The sequence below is a fragment of the Chrysemys picta genome, chromosome 11 (genome assembly GCF_011386835.1).
Source record: "Chrysemys picta bellii isolate R12L10 chromosome 11, ASM1138683v2, whole genome shotgun sequence".
NCBI classification, from domain to species: domain Eukaryota; kingdom Metazoa; phylum Chordata; order Testudines; family Emydidae; genus Chrysemys; species Chrysemys picta.
Genome location: NC_088801.1, coordinates 15,315,722 through 15,335,815, shown reverse-complemented (window position 1 = coordinate 15,335,815; position 20,094 = coordinate 15,315,722). Strand labels below are relative to the sequence as shown.

Here is a 20,094-nt window from a genome sequence, read left to right as displayed (position 1 = left end):
GTCATGAATCAAACATTGGACCTAGTAAATGGCTGCCAAGTTTACAAACCATCCTGCTAGACTGTTGCAAGGAAATAGGCCAGTAATTTTTAAAGCAATGTGATCTTCTCTGCTGTCTAGTCCTGGAGTTCTTTTTTTATCAGGATTTTGTCAGTAAATATAGTTGATAGTTTTGATCTCTTTAGAGGAATTTTAGCATCTAGAATGTGAAACTCAAAAAACAAAAACAGGCAGGAGAGAAATTTACTTTAGAAAAACATCAGTTTAATGTCCATCCCCCACAACATTGAGATGAGTAGATAGTACTTGCTTGAAACTGATAAAAGGACTGCTGTGCCAAATTGGAATAGCTTTTAATGCCTGTGCAATTCCACTCTCTGTGTGTGTGTGTGTGTGTGTGTGTGAGAGAGAAAGAGATTAATGCCTGTGCAATTCCTATGTGTGTGTGTGTGTGATTGTGATTACTCTTCTTTGTGCTTTCTTTGAAAGGTGATAATAAGCAAGAACCTTGTCACATCTTTATCAGTGTTTAAAGAATTTATTGTGGAAAAACTTATCAGGTTTCCTTCCAGATATTATAGTATAATTAGTTTTCTTTTTAAATAATCAGTATATTGAGCCTAACTGAACCTCCAGAACTAAATTTATTATGTCACGGCAACTGAACCATTTCAAGCTAAGAGCTCACCATCTCTCAGAAGCTAAGCAGCACTGGACCAGGGCATTAGTGGGAAGGAGGCCTCTAGGAAAAATGTAGCTACTGCAGGAAATGGTACTGATGATTCATTAGATGTAATTTTCCCATTTGCATCAATATTGAACCAAATGAGCCACTATAATGTAAGGGGCACTCTCCTGCTGTTGTCTTTTGGATGAAGCATATAATATTCCTGTCCCCAATAGAGGAAAAGTCTAGCATAGAGCCGACCAAAATTTTTCAAAGAAACATTTTTGCGTTGGAAAATAATCTAAATCTAAATTAATCTAAATCTAAATTTTCCATGGGAAAATGTCAGTCTTACTGAAATGTTTGTTTTCCAAACTTACAATTCAAAGCAAAATGTTTTGATTGAAATTGACATTACACGTCAATCAAAAATGTTGGGTTTTTTTCATTTCAATACTTGCAAACCAACATTTTTCTGAACATGAAAATGTTTAAAAACTGATGTTGAAATGTCAGAATTTCTCCCAGCTTGGAAGTTTTGTTTTCTGATCAGTTCTAGTCTAGCACTATCCCAGTCTATTCACAACCTTAGGCTGTGTCCATACTTGAGTGCATACCCGACTACTGGATTTTGTGTGTGCTCCCCATACTTGTGCCCAAGAGTCCAGAGTCCTACTGGACATTGGTATGATCACATGTACACACACACACACACATCTGCATCCACACTGCTGCTGTAGGTACATGATAATAGTGCCACCATTTCAAAGCCGGTATCCCAGGATTTTCTGTAGCAGAGGGAGATACTTTAGGAACCACTTCACTGTGTTTTGTTGGTAGCGTCCCCTGCCTGCACACATTTGCTGATGGCAGCTCCTAATCATGTTACCTCTCATTGTCATGCCCTACAAACCTCAGTGGAAGACAGCAAGCAATTGGATGACGAGCTAGTTCTACTCCTCCTCTATACAGTGGGATAAATGGTTATGCAGTAGTGGATAGAATTTGGGCAGAATTTTAGGACACATTGAAGATGGCTGACCTTGAGGGTCAATGAAAATTCATTCAGCTCACACTGTATATATGGTGAATGCCTGTATTGTTAGGGTATGCCCTTTGGTTGACTGTTACTGCTGCAGCAGGAGAACCGGATGTGACGAAGTGGGAATGTTCTTAATGTTTTCTCTGAGTGCAGTGTGGTTGCCTCAGTTTCCCCTATGCATTTCTCGAGTGTCTAGGGGTGTGTGATTGTTGCAGAGCCCTAGGAGGCCGGTGTGATGCTGTCTGCACAGAGAATGGCTGAATCGCAGGAAGCCGGGGGTGCAGGGCCTTGTCTCTCCCAAACTCCATGACACCGGCAAGGTGTGGAGGGATCACATCATTCTGGAAACCTGGAATGACCAACAGTGGCTTCAGAATTTCCAAATGAAGAAACAGACTTTCATGGAGCTGTGTGACGAGCTTGCACCAATCCTTCAGTGCCATAACACTCAATTCAGGGAAGCCATACCAATTCAGAAGCAGACTGTTATTAGCTAGTGGAAGCTGGCTACACCAGACAGCTATAAGTCCATTGGAAACTACTTTGGGGTCAGAAAGTCCACTGCTGAAGTCATGGATATGCAGGTTTGTGAGACAATTAGTACAGTCATTTACCTATGGATGGTTGTCATAAGAAAAGTTCCAGAAATAACAGTTGGGTTCCAAACCATGCAGGAGCCATCAATAGCACTCATATCCCAATACTTTGCCCACCAAAAGGGGCAAGTGAGTATGTGAACTGAACAAGTTACTATTTAATCATTCTGCAAGGCTTATTGGACCGCAGCGGTAGATTTATTAATACAAATCTGGGAAACACTGGAAAGATTCAGAACATGGAGGTGCTGAGGAGATCAGGATTTTACTTGAAGTAGGAAAGGCCTTCATTCCCCAGAAATTATACAGTTGTCTACAGTGTGTCTGTGCCAACAGCTACTTTGGGGGACCCTGAATATTCACTCTTGCTTTGGTTCATTAAACCATATCCTGACACCAGTGATCCTGGAAAATAGGAATCCAGTTACAAGCTGTTAGAATGGCTGTGTGCTTGGTAGTCTGAATGCTCATTGGTGCTGCCTAGGCACCTGTCTGGATGGCTATGTGGCACACACTATTCATATAATCATCATCCGCTGTGCAGTACATAACATTTGTAAAAGTAAAGGGGAAAGGTTCTGTCCTGAGCGGGCTCAGATCTAGTCTGGTTTACAAATTCTGTACAGGCAGCTAGATCCCACTTATGTACTCACTGGTTCCTGTTCCAGTGGGGAAGGAAAATCAGGGATGTCATATGTGCACACATCTTGTGTAGTGACACAGACTTGCCTCTCTCTGAGCCTGGGGGACCACTACTCACCCCCGGTGGGTGGAGCCAGATCAGCCCTGCCCCCGTGCCGGAAGCAGAAGGGAGTGGCAGGAAGTATAAAAGGCTGGCCCTTAGGGTGACCAGATGTCCCGATTTTATAGGGATAGTCCAGATTTTTGAGTCTTTTTCTTATATAGGTTCCTATTACACCCCCCCCCCCACACACACACACACACACCCCATCCAGATTTTTCACATTTGCTGTCTGGCCCTGCAGCTCAGTTGGCCCAAAGCCATGGAAAGAGGCAGATGCCTCCAGCCTGCTTCAGAACTCTGGAGCTGAAACTGTGCTGTGCAGTGCCCTGCGCCTGGAGGAGATCAAACCTGGAGAGGAGTTGCCTGGCCTGCTGTGCACCCTGAGGAGATGGGAAACCCTTGGACTATGGAACCCTATACCTGGACTGTGGTAGAAAGTAGTCCTACCTGGTCTGGTTTTGCTGCTAGAAAGCAAGTCAGCGTTTTTTGGTAGGATTTCCCGCTGACTCAGTGGCAGAATCATCCTCCAGTTAGCACACTGGGTTGGGACCCGCTGGCTGTCTTAGCCAGGAGGCTTAGGCAAAAGCCTGCTCCCTCCTCTGCCCCACACAGAGGGCCACAACCATTGGCTGCTAATTGACTGTCATTTGTTGCCTGACGCAGCGAGATAGAGTGGCCTCTCTCTCAGCCCAAGCCAAAGGAACCACTAAACTTGACACAGCAGGGAGACAGAGGATGACATCTGTCTGTGCTGAGGGACACTTTCACATTCTGTAAAGCTGCTGGAAATGCACATGTAACCCTTCTGCCCATCTAAGTTGGCAGCAACAAGGGCCGGGTTCTGTATCTAGGGGTTCCGTTTCAATAACGCAATGCAAAACCGGCTCGAGCCCCCACCCAGTGACCTGGGACAATTACATACCACCCCCTGGGCACCTCTAAGAGGCAATACTTCCCCTCTCGCAAGCACGGAGTCTGAGTGTAACAGAAAATGTTTAATAACATGAGGTAAACAACATCAGCATTAAATGGAAAAAAAACACCACAACTAGAGTTTTTAGACCAAACCATGAGCGAAGACCCACCCCAGCAAATTGGGCCGTGTCCTCTCCCGTTGGTTCTTGAAACCAGCGACCCAAGAATCACCAAAGTCCCAAAAGTCCACCAATCCCAAAGTCTCTTGGGTCCAGCAACCCAAGAATCACAAAAGTCCCAAAAGTCCGACAACCCCCCAAAGTCTCTGTCCATGATCAGTGCAGCCCCAGAGTTCAAGGGGGGGGGGTGAGCAGGGTGTTAAGGGGCACCTTACGTGATCCGAGGCCAACCGGCTGCTTCTCCGTGGGGTTCCACTGCAGCCTTCACCACGAACTGCTCCACTCCACCCGCAGTCCCACGAACTGCTCTGGCAGCTGCTCCGCTCCGCTCCGCTCACCAACCTGTGAGCCGTGCTGCTCCGCCCACCGACCTGTGAGCCGCTCCGCTCCGCTCCGCTCCAGCCGTCCCTTGGGCCGCTCCCACAAGGCTCTGCTCTGCTAGCTGCTCCTCCAGCCGCTCCGCTCACCGACCTGTGAGCCGCTCCGCTCCGCTCACTCCCCGCTAAGCTAAGTTAGCTTAGCTATAGCTTCAGGCTCCCCCACTAGTTAATACAGCCTCAGTGATCTCAGCTCTTAAATAGCTTTAGCTCTTTTGTGATTTCAGCTCTTAGTGATTTCAGCTAGTAGTAGGGGAGCCCCAGTGCTGGTGCACTATTGGCCCAAAGCGAACTCAGCTCAGCAGTCTGTAACTAGACTCCTAAGGGAATCAAAGTTAGCTCTGACATTCAACAGTGGAGAGAGGAGGTAGTGCAATTGGTGTTTCAACCCCCTTGGGGAGGGGGCCACACCATCAGGTACAAATACCTGTCCCCATCCTCTCTCAATTCACTGGGTTTTGTAACCCATGCCCCTTGACAAGCAAATGCTACTTAGGTAATGGTGAATGACTCACTCAGTCCTTCTGTCATACAACAGTTCCACTGGCCTTGATTCACAGAATCAGGGTAACAAAACTTTATTCTTCCTGCCCCAATAACAGAGAAACTGGGGATCCCACACCAGCCAAAGTAACCACTTTGAGTTGCTGTGGTTTCATGCCAGGCGAGTGGGTGTGCCTATGCAAACAAGATCAGCCCCTGGAGTTCTTTTCCACCCTCGCCATAATTCACCACCAGATGTCAGGGTAGAGCTCATCCTGACTCTGCTTACACACATAAAGGAATATTAGTATATACTTATGTGACTACTTAATTTTGTGGTGGTTTTGTTCCAGTGTAGCTAAAGGATGTTAGCTGTTTGTTCATGTGACATAGAATCATAGAAACATAGGACTGGTAGGGACCTCAACAGTTCATTTAGTCCAGTCCTCTGCACTGAGGCAGGACTAAGTATTATCTAGATCATCCCTGACAGGTGTTTCTCTAACCTGTTCTTAAAACCCTCCAATGATGGAGATTCCACAACCTCCCTAGGTAATTTGTTCCAGTGCTTAACTACTCTGACAGTTAGGAAGCTTTTCCTAATGTCCAACCTAAACCTCCCTTGCTGCAATTAAAGTTCATTACTTCTTGTCTTGTCCTCAGTGAGTAAGGAGAACATTTATTACCCTCCTCTTATATGAACCATTATGTCCCTGCTCAGTCTTCTGTTCTTCTGACTAAACAAACCCAATTTTTTCAGTCTTTCCATGTAGGTCACATTTCTAGACCTTTAATCATTTTGTTACTCTTCTCTGGACTTTCTCCAATTTTGCCACATCTTTCCTGAAGTGTGGTGCCCAGAACTGTACACAATACTACAGCTGAGGCCTTATCAGCGCTGAGAATACTGGAAGAATTACTTCTCATATCTTGCTTACAAGACTTCTGCTAATATATCCCAGAATGATATTCACTTTTATTTGCAACAGTATTACATTGTTGACTCATATTTAGTTTGTGATCCACTATAACCCCCAGATCCATTTCTGCAGTACTCTTCCATAGGCAGTCATTTCCCATTTTGTATTTGTGCAATTGATTATTCCTTCCTAAGTGTAGTACTCTGCATTTGTCCATATTGAATTTCATCCTATTTCATTCGGACCATTTCTCCGGTCTGTCACGATCATTTTGAATTCTAATCCTGTCCTCAAAAGTGCTTGCAACCCCTCACGGATTGTTATTGTCTGCAAACTTTAGAAACATACTCTCTCTGCCATTATCCAAATAATTTATGAAGATATTAAATAGAACTGGACCCAGAACAGATCCTTGAGGGACTCCACTCAATACACCCTTCCAGCTTGATTTTGAACCATTGGTAACTAATCTGTAACTACTGTTTTCCAATCAGTTGTGTGCCCACCTTATAGTAGACTTGTCTAGGCTATATTCCCCTAGTTTTTTTATGAGACGATCATGTGAGACTGTATCATAAGCCTTACTAAATTGAAGATATATGGCATCTACTGCTTCCTCACCATCCACAAGGCTTGTTACCCTGTCAAATAAGGATATTAGATTGGTTTGATATGGTTTTTTCATGGCAAATCCATGTTGACTGTTACTAATTACCTCATTTTCTTCTAAGTGCTTATAAATTGATTGTTTGATTATTTGCTCCATTATCTTTCCAGGTACCTAAATTAAGCTGACTGATCTATAATTCCCTCGGTTGCCCTTATTCCCCTTTTATAGATAGGTACTATATTTGCCCTTTTCCAGTCCTTTGGTATCTCTCCCATCCTCCATGAATTCTTAAAGATAATTACTAATGGCTCAGAGATCTCTTCATCCAGTTCCTTAAGCATTCCAGGATGTATTTCATCAGGCCCTGATGACTTGAAGACATCCGGCTTGGTTAAGTAATTCCTTACTTGTTCTTTTCCTATTTTAACCTCACCTACTACCCAATTTACACTGATGTTCACTATGTTAGTTGTCCAATCACTGCTAATTTTTTTGGTGAAAACTGAATCGCAAAAAGTATTCAACACTTTCGCCACTAACACATATTCTGTTATTTTCTTTCTCTCCTCATTTAGTAATGGTTCTACCCTGTTCCTGGTTTTCCACTTGCTTCTCATGTATTTGTCAAATGCTTTCTTATACCTTTTCTATCCCTAATTAGTTCAACCTCATTTTGTGCCTTGGTCTTTCTAATTTTGTCCCTAGCTGCTTGTGTTACTTGTGTTTTTAATATTAACCCTTTGTCATTTTTCCTAGTTTCTACTTCTTTTATATCTGTTTATTGAGTTTCAGGCCATCGAAGATCTCTTGGCTAAACAAAGGTGGCCTCTTACTATACTGCCTATCTTTCCTATGCATTAGGACAGTTTGATCTTGTGCCCCTAAAAGTGTCTCTGACAATTGACAACTCTCTTGAACCCTTAGACTTGCTTCCCATGGGATCTTACCTACCAATTCTATGAATTTGCCAAAGTCTGCCCTCTTGAAGTCCAGTGTCTTTATTCTGCTGTTTTCCCTCCTACCATTCCTTAGAATCATGAACTGTCTCATTTCATCATCACTTTTACCCAAGCTGCCTTCTACCTTCAGATTTTAAACTAGTTCCTCCCTCTTTGTCAGAATCAAATCTAGAATGGCCTCTCTTCTAGTCCTTTCTCCACCTAAAAAGTTGTCTCCAATGCATTCCAGAACTTGTTGATAATCTGTGCCCTCCTGCAGTTTTTTCCCCAACAGATGTATGAGTAGTTGAAGACCCTCATCACCACCAAGTTCTGTGTTTTGGATGATTTTGTCAGTTGTTTAAAAAAAAACTATCCACCTCTTCTTCCTGGTTAGGTGGTCTATAGAAGACACCATCACCCTTGTTTTTTATCCTTTTTATCCCTACCCAAAGACTTTCAACAGGTCTGTTTCCCACTTTATCTCAACCTTGGTGCAAGTGTATACATCTTTGATATACAAGAAAACACGTCCTCTCTTTTTTTCCCCTGCCTGTTCTTCCTGAATAAGCCCCGCCCTTCTATACCAATACTCCAGTAATGTAACATTATCCCACCAAATTTCTGCCAGTTATGCTGTGTTTGTGATTATTCACTAGCATTTCTAGTTCCTGTTTATTCCCCATACTTCTCAAAAAAGCACTTAGCACTTCCACCTTTCCACATTTTCAGTTATTGTTTTTCCCACATCTCTTCCCTTTCAGTCTGTCCTTCCTGAGCAATCTGTACCCTTCTATATCAATACTCCAGTCATGTGTATTAGTGGTGATTATTCACTAGTATTTCAACTTCTTCCTGTTTATTCCCCAGACATCTTGCATTAGTATATAGACATCTAAGATGTGTATTAGATTTCCCCTCTATATTCCTTCTTGTCTCTCTTTTATTCAATTTTCCATGTTACCCTCAGATTCCGACCCTTCATCCAGGCGTCCATGTTTTAGACATACACTGTTATTGCCAATATGTTTCCTCTTTCTTTGTTATTGTTCTTTGGTTTTATTTTTCAATGTGTATGAGGAAAGCCATTAAGACACTGATCAACCCCTTTTATGTGTTTTAGATCAGTGGTATGCGTACTCAACCAGAGGTATGCGTACTCCTGTGGGTATGTAGAGGTCTTCCAAGGGGTACATCAACTCATCTAGATATTTGACTAGTTTTACAACAGGCTACCTATAAAGCACTAGCAAATTCTGTATAAACTAAAATTTCATACAGACAATGACTTGTTTATACTGTTCTATAGACTATACACTGAAATGTAAGTACAATATTTATATTCCAATTGATTTATTTTGTAATTATATGCAAAAATAAGAAAGTAAGCAATTTTTCGGTAATAGTGTGCTGGGACACTTTTGTATTTTTATGTCTGATTTTGTGAGCAACTAGTTTAAGTGAGGCAAAACTTGGGGATACTCAAGACAAATCAGATTCCTGAAAGGGGTATAGTATTCTGGAAAGGTTGAGAACCACTGTTTTAGATATCTGCTACATTGAAAAATATGAGTACTGTACTTTTTAAAGCACATAATACATACACTGCACTTTCCTCGTCCCTTCCATGTATCTGTAGGACTTCAGATATTTCTGAACCTTTGGTGGCATGGTTTGGCAGCTCCTGGTGGCATGGTTTCACTTTTGGGAGCCAAAGGTCCTGCCACTTCACAGAGAAGGAGAACATTGTGTATTTGGCCATTGGAAAAAAATCCCTCCACATTACATAACCTTGATGTAGAAGGCCACAATTTTGATACTTTTCAACATCCCAGGAATGTAACAATCTCACTATCCTTTTTGCAGCCCATGAGGAAGGAGATGGGAAATGCACACACATGGGGCACCACTATTTTTCTTTTATAAAAGTGTTTGGGGGGGGAATAGCTTTAGAAGCCAAATGAGTAATTGTGGTTGATCAAAAATAAACTAAATCATTGATTTGTAACTCTGCCTCACTTGAGGATCATTTCAGGCTGGAGCAGAACAGCCTGAACAGCACTGCTGTTCAAACATACAGATACACAGCAATACAGAGCTTATTATCCATGGAAGAAAAGTCAATGCACAGTATTTCAAATGCTCTTGATATTAAAATCAGGAATTTAGCATTAGAGCAAGAGAGGATATTGGTGGGCAAGGTGTGGGGCCCATTGTAACTTACCAGTCTGAGGTTCTGGTTCCTGCCACGGCTTGGGGTCCTCCTTGGGTTCATAATGGGAGGCTTCTTCAACCAACTGTTCCAGATAAAGGTGCAGAATCACATGCTCTGGGTCTTCTGAGACATCCTCCATGGTCCCTGCTGCCTCCTCACCCTGGTCTTCATAGGCATCCCGTCAGACAATGAGGCTGGTGGGATTGAGACTGCAGTGTAAAACTGTTCTGCTGTGGTCAGTGCAGCATGCCACTACCAGTGCACAGGAGATTGCGTAAGGGTCAGGAACAAAGGGTTCAGTGCATTGTAGCAATGGGGGTGGAGGAGTATTGACACTTGAGACCTGGTACATCCCCTTTACTCCTGATCACACTGCAAACTGGCACAGCTATGGGGCCATATCAAAGCTAAGGTGTGTACTTACCCACACCCCTCAGACATGCTAGATTACTTGCCCTCTGCTCACCTTGAGACACCTGCTTTTAGGGTTTAAGAGTGGACAATATGGGGGTTATGGCACATGTACACTTGCTAGCATAGGCATACCTTTAGAACACTGTCCTTCACCAGCATCCTGGGTACAAAAAGGCCTTAGCAACTAGAGATACCTAAATACTTAACTGTGAGAGAGTGAGCACATCACTTTTTGCTGGTACTGGACAGCGCTCAAATGGGCTGGTGAAGTTTTGCTTTCTACAGAGAAGAAGCGGGGAAGTTGGTAGAGAGAGCTGACTATGTCTCTTCGGTCTGCCTCTCAAACATGGAGCTAAGAAAACATAGGTATGTGTTTAGATGGTAGCTCATGCTAGACACATGTGACCAGATCCTCAGCCAGAATAAATCAGCACAGCTCATTGATGTCAACCGCGCTTCAATAATTTACACCAACTCAGGGTCTGGCTCATAAACAGGTAAGGGCAGGGGGGACAAAGACGTCCTTTAGGTCAAAAAGGTAAGAGCCAACAGAATTCTCAGGGTGTCACAAAAGAGTGACTCTCCAGGTAAAATAGTTGAGAATTAAATAATCCCAAAGCACTGGATTCATTTGGTAGCAGGACTTGAAGGAAGATCATTAAGACTTCAGATCTATTTAGTTTGGTATATACAGTCAGGACTGGAAAACATCATTTGATACAAAGGGGTTGTTGACAAGGTATCTGGCAAATACTCCAAAACATTACTATTGGCATGTGTAGTTAACAGATGTTAGAAATGAAAAGCTGACAGTTTTTATGGGATAATTAAATCTGTTTAGTTGACAACTGCAATTTAATTTAATCAAGAGTAATAACCCCCCATAATTTCCATTATAGTGATGTGCAGTTTTCAGCTAGGGCCTGGAACAAAACAAAGCAGAGCTTTGTCAAGGGCCTTCAGATAAAATGTTGCTGATATTAAGACTACTAATACATTAACTCTGACGTTCTTACATTCATTTGTTGCTGGGAGAATAAAAGGCAAAATTACAAGTTGGTGGAAATTGTTCAAGAAAAAAATTGTGGTCTATGCCCAAGAGACAATGATGGTATATGAAGTCAATTGTCAGCTATACCATTACGGAGAAAGGAAAAGATTTTGTATCTTATATTAGAAGGGTAGCTAATCTAAATAGATGAGTCATATTCTGTCACCTTCACCCTGACAACATGGGAGGGTTTGCCATGAAGGGAGTATGCAGCTTTTTTGCAATATGGAACTCTGTTGGATGAAATGGAGAGACAGAGCTGAGTATGGAAAGGTAATAAGATGGACCCTTGTGAAAATCCACATGAGAGAGACCTGGGGCAGACAAGTATTGCCCAAAACAACCCTTTTGGATTTTTCCAATAAACAAATAATGAAGCCAACAAAAGACCATACCATCTATCCACAATCAAGTCAGTACGTGAATCAACAGCACACCTGAAACAACAGTATCAAAGGTACTTCAATAATGTCAGCATTGGCATGTTATATTTATCTATTGCTAGGAGGAGATAATTGATGTGCCACCAGTACAATCTCAATGTCATAACTGGTAAGAGGCCAAAATGAGACATGTCAAGGAGATTTAAGGTATCTAGGTACATAGAGTTTTCTTGCCACAATTTTGTTCATAATCTTAGGCAGAACTGTAAAGTTTGAAACAAGTCTATATTTGGCCAGGATGGCTAGTTGCATTAACAAAGTTTGTATACACACTTCCTTAAAAGCACTTGGCATTCTGCTCTGCTTACAGGAGGCACCAACAATCTCCACTGACAAGGAACCCATTATTTCCCCTACTAGCCTTCAAAGGCCAAGACAGAGATGTGTCTGAAGCACAGATTGTGAACTCAAGTTATCCTAGCATGTCATGAATCTCAGTGGACACTACCTAGATAATCTCAAGCAGACATTCTACCTTCCATCAAGATCCTCATCTGCCAGCACAAACACAGGCTGTGCAGTCTGAATCCGATCAGTTCTCTCTGTAACATAGGAAATGTTCTGACAACAGGAAATCATCCAATCAGACTCTAAGGGAAGACATCTTAAATTAACATAACTAGGTTGCCCACTACATGAAATGAACCTACTATTTGAGATTTTGTAGGTACTATAGTTGAGCAAACAAATCAATTTTCTGCCTCCTACACAAGCCCTAACCTTAGCTCTTAAGAAACCTTTATTGGCAGTTGGTCAGAGATAAGTTAAAATGAATACTGTGTCATTATAAATTAATACTATGCATCAATAAGGGATTTGGGATAAACCCTTTGCTAGCTCTGTGCCATTAGGTGGATGTCCTGATATGAGATTACTACTTCCCTGTGCTTATCAAGTAGTATTTCCCAACCTTATATAATAGGGATAAATATGTTGATTTTAAAACTTAGGATGGAAAAATAACCTACCATAAATTACTTGTCATGGTGACAACTTTATGTTGTCACAATATCTTCTACTGTGTGTGTCAATACCAGGCATTGGGTCAAGTTGTGCACACTTTATCTCTGCACTTCAAGAGAAAGATAACCTGTTTCAGAAGGGACAAGACAGAAGTACTGGTAAGCACAGTCATTAACCCATTATAACTTATACTGTTTTACAATTATAACTTATAGTGCTCCTCCTACAAAAAAAATATAAAGAAGTTTTCAAGTGCTCACAGATAGTGTGGAATAAATGGGGTGGGAGGCGGGGAGAGGTGGCGAGGGGTAAAGATACCCTTGAGTGTTTTACTTTCCTGACATTTACTGCATGTCTAGTATTGAAAACTTGCTTGTGCCTAAAAATGTACATTGGAGAAAGCATTCAGGGAAAGTTCAATCTTACAGAAATGATGGCTGTTAAGACAATGACCCTGTGGCATCCATTTTAGAACTTCCAGCCCTATATGTTCTTGGCAGAAGACAGGCTATATACCAAACTATTCAGACCACTTCCCATCTTCATGAATCAGAATTTTTCAGGCAGTCATGCTAGCAGTCCCCCCTTATTCTCTATTCTTTGGCTGATTTTCATTGTATGTGCTTAGGAAAGCTGCACACTTCTTCATAAACTATCATGTGCTGTCTCCCCAGAATTAATGTACACATTCAAACACACTTGGTAGAAAAGTTTGTAAAATATGATATTACAAATACAGGAACATCTGTACTAAAATTGGAAGCTCTATAAATTCATCAGTGGATGGATTCTTGACATTGATTGAGAAAGCAATATGCTCCCAATATAATAAAATTAATACTTGCTATTTTTCAAAGTCAGCTAAGGTATAGATTGGTTTGTCGTTCTTTTAAAGTTGAGTACATTCTACATAGAACAGTGTAAAAAAAATCACACAGCATGAAAATATTGAAATTTGTCTTTCAAAGCTGTTTGACAAAATGGGGAAAACATACTTCCCTCATAAAAGAAAAAAAATGTGGTTTCAAAGATTTCACCAAAAAAAAGTTTTTCTTTCAGTGAAACTAAAAAAAGTTATGTATCAAAATTGAATGGGAGACTGGTATGAAAGAGTCAAAATGATAAACTAATGTATCTTGTATTTTCCCTGTCTCTTCATCTGAACCCTATCAGCCTGCTCAATGTTTCACCCTATCACAGCAGAGAGACCTTAGAAGACAAACAGGTGTCATGGGCTTTGAAAGAAAAATGAGAAGAAATTTAGATAAGCCAGAAGGAGTATTTATTCCTAAGTGCTGTCTTGTATTTTGGTTACGTTTATTTCTAAAGAACATTTTGATTGTTTGTTTTTTGTATATTGTTTTCTTGACAGAGAGGAAAATGGATGAGAAATATGAGCTAAGGGGATGCTGAGAAGCAAGGAACTCCCATTGACCTGAAGAGTACGAAGGATGAATATGTAGGATTTAGGAGAATGCAATAACAGGAACATCGGTCATGGGAGCAAATGCACTGGCACTCTAATTCAGCGGTTCTCAAACTGTGGGTCAGGACTCCAAAGTGAGTCACAACCCCATTTTAATGGGGTCACCAGGGCTGACATTGGACTTGCTGGGGCCCGGGGCTGAAGACGAAACCTGCGGGGGCTTTAGCCTTGGGTGGCAGGGCTCAGGCTACAGGTCCCCAACCTGAAGCTGAAGCCCTGGAACTTTGGTGCCCCCCCCCCAACTCCGTCCCCTTCCTGCCCCGGGCATGGGGTGGCATGGCTTGGGTAGGCTCAGGCTTGGTCCCCTCTTCTGCGGTCGTGTAGTACTTTTTGTTTTCAGAGGGGGGGTCGCAGTGCAATGAAGTTTGAGAACCTCTGCTCTAATTACAAGTCAGCAGAAAAAAGAGACAAGAGTGGGAAGAATAGGAAAATTCCCATTGCCATCACTACATGAAGCCTCATCTTTGCTCTGCTATAAACTATGTTTGGAAATTGGTCTTTCACTCAGTTTAAAAGAAAAATAGGCCCAAGCTTCCATGTTCAGATCTGGATCTCCCATTTTCCTCAGGGGAGTTCAGATCCAGGGTTTGAGTCTATTCCCATGGTTCCGGTTAAAATGGTTTCCAATGCAGTAGGACTGACTTGGCGGGGCAGCACAGAAGGAAGTATGACCAAGATTTTTTTTACAGTGTTTAGGTGTTGCTGCACTCAGCATTCTTGGACCGAAGTCTTATTTTCAAAAATGACTTAGGAGCCCAAGTCTCACCGAAAGTCGAATAGACTTAGGTTCCTAAACTTACTTAGAGTTTGTAACACTGAGCAAAGCAGCATCTAAATGCCTTTAAAAATCAGAGCCTAAGTGGATAGTGACGTTATTACCATAATTCCAGGGTTAAAAGGCAGAAGTATTCATATAGTTAAGAATTCTCATACATCTTTGCAAGAAGACCCAGAAGGTCTGGAGAGCACAATGATAGCATCAGCACCAGCAATTCCAGAAGCAAACTCTACGAAAGTGGAAGGTTCTCCTAAAATGATTGGTGCTCCAATAGGTGAATTGCCAACATGATTTTGAGGAAGCCTTAGGAGGAGTTCAAGATATTTCAGTATAGCTTAAAAAAAAAAATAAGGTGTGGGATCAAGAGACATGGGCATTGAAGGAAAGGGAGATCAAACCTACATATACTCCAGACCTCAATATTGACATCAGAGGAGGACTTAGAATATTCAGATAACTGGAGGGGGGTGGATTGATCTGTTTGGTCCCATGCTTCTCTGGAAAATTACAGAAGATTTTCAATTTATATTTTACACTTGCCAATAGAGAGAGACAACAAAATTTGTAAATCTCCACTCAGTATTTCAGCAGCCTGGTAAGGATTTAATTGGAGGTTTACTCTTTTGCAGTCAAAAAAGGCACTAGCATTCTTAGCTCACAGATAACTTCAAAAAGTAATTCAGCTTCTCAGATTTGAGCTCCTGTTTGCTTTTTCTATGAGGATGTTCAGTGTCACTGTAATAGATCACCAGGGCTGCTTTCCTCTGATGTATTGTTGCAATACATCATTTGAACTGTGTCTGGCAGGAACATGAATTTCAGACATGGACCTATTTTATATGTTTTATTTGTGGACAATCTTAAGAAAATCAATGTGGAGTTCAGAAACTCACACTGGAGCTTGAGAAATTCAGCAACGCCTTCCAAAATCCTTAAACACTTAAAAGCCTCACAAAAGTTTGAGAAGCACTGAACACAGGAGTAAAGGCATAACTATCCATTCAAATAATGACAGATCTGAAGATTTGACTGGGTTTCTGTTCATTTCTAGTTCATTCATATGGTGTCTCAGGATCCTAAAAAAAGTATGCATGAACTTTCCCCTCTTTTATTCTGAGCCCTGCCACTTTTCCTCATAAATTACTCCTCAAATAATGAAGCCAAATTGCACTGTATGAGCATAAACATAAATGGATCAGTCTTTATGCACTTAACAATGCACACTTACATAGTCCTGGGAATTAGGAAATGCTTTGCTGATAGAGGGAACAGTCACAGGAATAATAATATGGCTTCCTGCTCCAAGTGAAACACATCATGGAAAATTCCAACTGTACAGCCATTAGAGTTGGACCTTGGCTTAACTTCTTGTGCAAAAGAAAACATCTAATGGTGCAATGCGGTATACAGAGGTAAAAATAACTTTCCTTCTCCTCCTTACAACTTCCCCTATTTGAACCTCTAAAAGTCCAAGGATCACATTAGCTCTTTTTGCTGCAGCGTTGCACTGGGAGCGCATGTGGAGTTTCTTCTTCTCTGTGACCCCCAAATCCTTTTCAGAATCACTGCTTTACAAGGTATAGTCCCCCATTCTGTAGGTATGGCCTTCAATTCTTGTTCCTAGATGTATAACTTTGCATTTGGGTACATTAAAAACTAATTTTGTTTGAATGGGCCCAGTTTACCAAACAATCCAGATTGTCCTGTATGATTGTTCAGTCCCCACCATTATTTACCACTCCGCCAGTCCTTGCCACCTGTACATTTTCTGAGCAGTGATTTTATATTTATTTCCAGATCATTCACAAAAATGTTGAATAGCACCAGGCCTCATACCGATCCTTGCAGAACTCCACCATTTAATGATTCCCCATTGACAACCAATGATTTAGATGTCAGCCAATTCTTAACCCACTTAACATGTGCTTTGTTGATATTATATAGTGCTAATTTTTTAATCGGAATATTGTGCAGTACTAAATCAAATGCCTTACAAAAGCCTAACTGTATTACATCTATGCAGTTAAATGTGTAATCTCTTCAAAGAATGAAATCAGGTTTGTTTGACAAGGCATATTTGCCATAAATCCAGGTTAACTGGCATTCATTATATCCCTATCCTTTAATTCTTTATTATTTGAATCCCATATCAGCCTTCCCATTCTTTTGCACAGGATTGATATCAGGGGATGTGACCTCTTAACCACCCTCTGGGCTGCTGCGAGGGACTCCAAGACTCTGTGTCCCTGGATCCCCAGGTATTCTGCACTCCCCGAACTTCAATAGTTCCTCCATTGGCTTCTCTGGCACATGTCCCAGGCACTGACTTTCAGTCTGTTACCCCTTCATGGAAATGGAGCCCCAAAGTCCACTCACGTAGGCCCCCAAGACCAGCACTGACATCCAAGATTACCCAGTTGCTTAAATACGCTGTCACAGTTTCAAATGTAACTGCACTTTTGACCCCCTCCAGGGTCCACTCCAGAAATGCTCCTGACGGCCCAGGCCTCTAGCCTTCACTTCTCTCTGGGCAGCGACCCAAGCCCACTTCCTTTTGACCGGGGCTTTTAGCTCACGGTCATATCAGCAGCAAGCCAGTCTACCTAAAGGCTAGAACCTGTACTTCGCTTTCTCTCAGAGGGCGGCGAACAGTGTATGCCAGAAGTTACATGGTACTACACAGCTCTGTCTCAGCAGAGTACATTTATTTTAAGAACAAAAGCATCACAGAGAAAAAATATATAAAAAACAATAACTGGTGTGACATTTTGTACCTTGGGGGAGCACCCTGTAACCCCCATATTCCTCATTTATATATAATTGTGATCTTGCATATAAAGCAGGCCGTGTGAGGTATCAGGAGAAAGGTTATGATCTGCTGAAAGTCAGTTTTCTATCCATATATGTATATCATTAATGCATATGAAGTTATGAGAATTGTGTTGTATGGTTGTCACTAAAACATGCTGTAAGTTGGGGAATCAGCCAGATATTAACTCCCCAGAGACAACAGCAAGGAAAGTAACCAAAGCCCAGGCGGGTGTCAAACAACCCATCAACAGCCATTGTCCAGCAAGGGAGCTACAATTCAGTGACTCATCTGCCTAAGGCCACACCAGGGGAATTGCTCAACCTTGCCTGGGGACTCAGCAATGCCCACCAGACATTCTGCCACAGTACATAGCTTGTGGGCTGGAACATAAAGCCTTCGTCCTCCTAGGTCAGCTTGCTTCTTTTGCCTTTGACCACTCTGATCACTTCCCTTGGAGTCCTTGAGGCCAATCGGGCTCAATAGAGCAGGCAAGGCCCCGTGTCTGATGAGGGCCCCTACATGGTGAGTTGTTTCTCTCTCCTTTTGAGATAGACACAAAATGGCCAAAAGACCCCAGAAAGCTCAGCTCCTTCCACTTTATAACCTTCAGGGCTATTCTGTCAGGTGACACCATTGCCAGCTTCCCACAAGATCACAATCTCCTGCCAGGTGACTTTGTTGCCAAGGTAACCTCATTCCACTGGGTAAGAGCTAGTCCATTGTCTAGCGTAAATACATTTTAAAAAATGGCTATCCCCAAGTTAAAATGATCAGTGTCAATCTTGCATTACTGTGCCTTGAAATTTCAGTTCACTGTGGAGGCAATAACACAACAGAGAAGATAACTACCCTCCACATTCAAAATTGGAGTTTGCAGCCTGACATAGAGTTCATAATCTCACACTGAATTCACACATTGTATAGACATTTCCAAATCATCACAGGCTAACCAACCTATAGTTATACGAGTCATCCTGTTTGTCCTTTTTGAATATTGGTACATTAGCACTCTTCCTGTCTTCTGGAATTTCCCTGATATTCCAAGATTTATGAAAAATTAACCTCAGCTAACCAGAGATCTCCTCAGCCAAGCCTTTTTAGGACTCTTGGGTGCCAATGATCTGGGTCCACGAATTCAAAATTGTTTACCCCCAGTAGATGTTGCTTAACAGCCTCCTCGGTTATTTATGGACAGAAAAGAACTCCTCGTATGATACAAATACACCATCCTACTTCTTTCCAAACACAGAACAGAAATAATTACTGAATACATCTGCCTCTTCCTCATTATTATTAATAGAGCTGGTCAGAAAACTTTGACAGAACCATTTTCTGTTGGAAAATGCAGTTTTGTCAAAGTAAAAACGCTTGATGAAAGTGCGTCCATTTTACTGACTTTTTTTTTGAGAAAAAAACAAAAATATTTTGACATTGTGGAAATGTCCCGTTTTGACATTTTTGAATTAAATGTTTTGATTTTTTAGTCTGAAATGACTTTACTTTCTAAAATTTTATAATCTCTACAAGCTCTCTGACAGTTTAGCCAGGGATGGTCTTATGCCTAAATATTGTGGGAGAGGTATATGTAAGACAGTCATCTTTATTTTAAAAACATAACTAATCTTCCCTTTTATGTTTATTTGGATCAAGAACTGTCAGCCCCAGCCAGACTTGATTCAATCATCAGTTAATTTAAGTACAAGGATACCCGCGGATGAATACTTTTTACAAAGCAATCACTCCATATCTGATCTTTCAGTACTTGTCTTCAAGGGAAGCCTGCACAACAACTTTAAAAGGAAAGCCTGGGAGCTTAAATTCAGACACCAGAAACCATGGATTTAACACGGACACTGGCTCATTGTAACAATTTGTAACACACCAAATTGCCTGCCTACTTCAAATAGGGTGTCCCAATTTTATAGGGACAGTCCCGATTTTTGGGTCTTTTTCTTATAGGCTCCTATTACCCCTTATCCCCGTCCCGATTTTTAACATTTGCTGTCTGGTCACCCTATCTTCAAATCCTTTTTGCATAGCAATCTAACCCCAATTGCCAACTTCATTTAAAGTGACCGCCTTCACATGTTACCCTTCTGCTTAACCATCTACCCCAACTTGTATTTAGCTCAGACACTCTGCTTCCTTCCCACACCCGAAGAAGAGCTCTGTGTAGCACCAAAGCTTGTACCTTTCACCAACAGAAGTTGGTCCAATAAAAGATAGTACTTCACCTATCTTGTCTCTCTCATATCCTGGGATCAACAACATTGCAAACAACTATAAATACAGTCAGTCACTAAACAGCAAGCACTAGTAATCGTGTGCTGCTGCTGCTAGCTGGGCTTTTCCTCTCAACATTCGACATTTGAATGAGGCAATATTGTTTGACTGCAAAAGTGCAAAACGGTACAAGCTATACAGCTTCCTGTGGAGTTGCTCCAGGACTCCTTGCCATGA

General features: G+C 41.7%; 1 long non-coding RNA gene across 2 annotated transcripts in view; it reads right to left on the bottom strand.

Annotated features, from left to right (window-relative positions):
• Positions 1 to 242: 242 nt before the first annotated feature.
• LOC112058705 (uncharacterized) overlaps positions 243 to 20,094 on the bottom strand; it is a 114,311-nt gene continuing 94,459 nt past the window's right edge. Inside the window, exons 2-5 of one of the 2 annotated variants that reach the window (XR_010591542.1) lie at positions 12,564 to 12,685; positions 9,697 to 9,881; positions 9,077 to 9,198; positions 243 to 2,058 (exon numbers count right to left, since the gene is read on the bottom strand). This is a non-coding gene — a long non-coding RNA (uncharacterized LOC112058705). The remainder of the gene's footprint in view (positions 2,059 to 9,076; positions 9,199 to 9,696; positions 9,882 to 12,563; positions 12,686 to 20,094) is intronic. The other variant, XR_010591543.1, reaches the window with a different exon arrangement.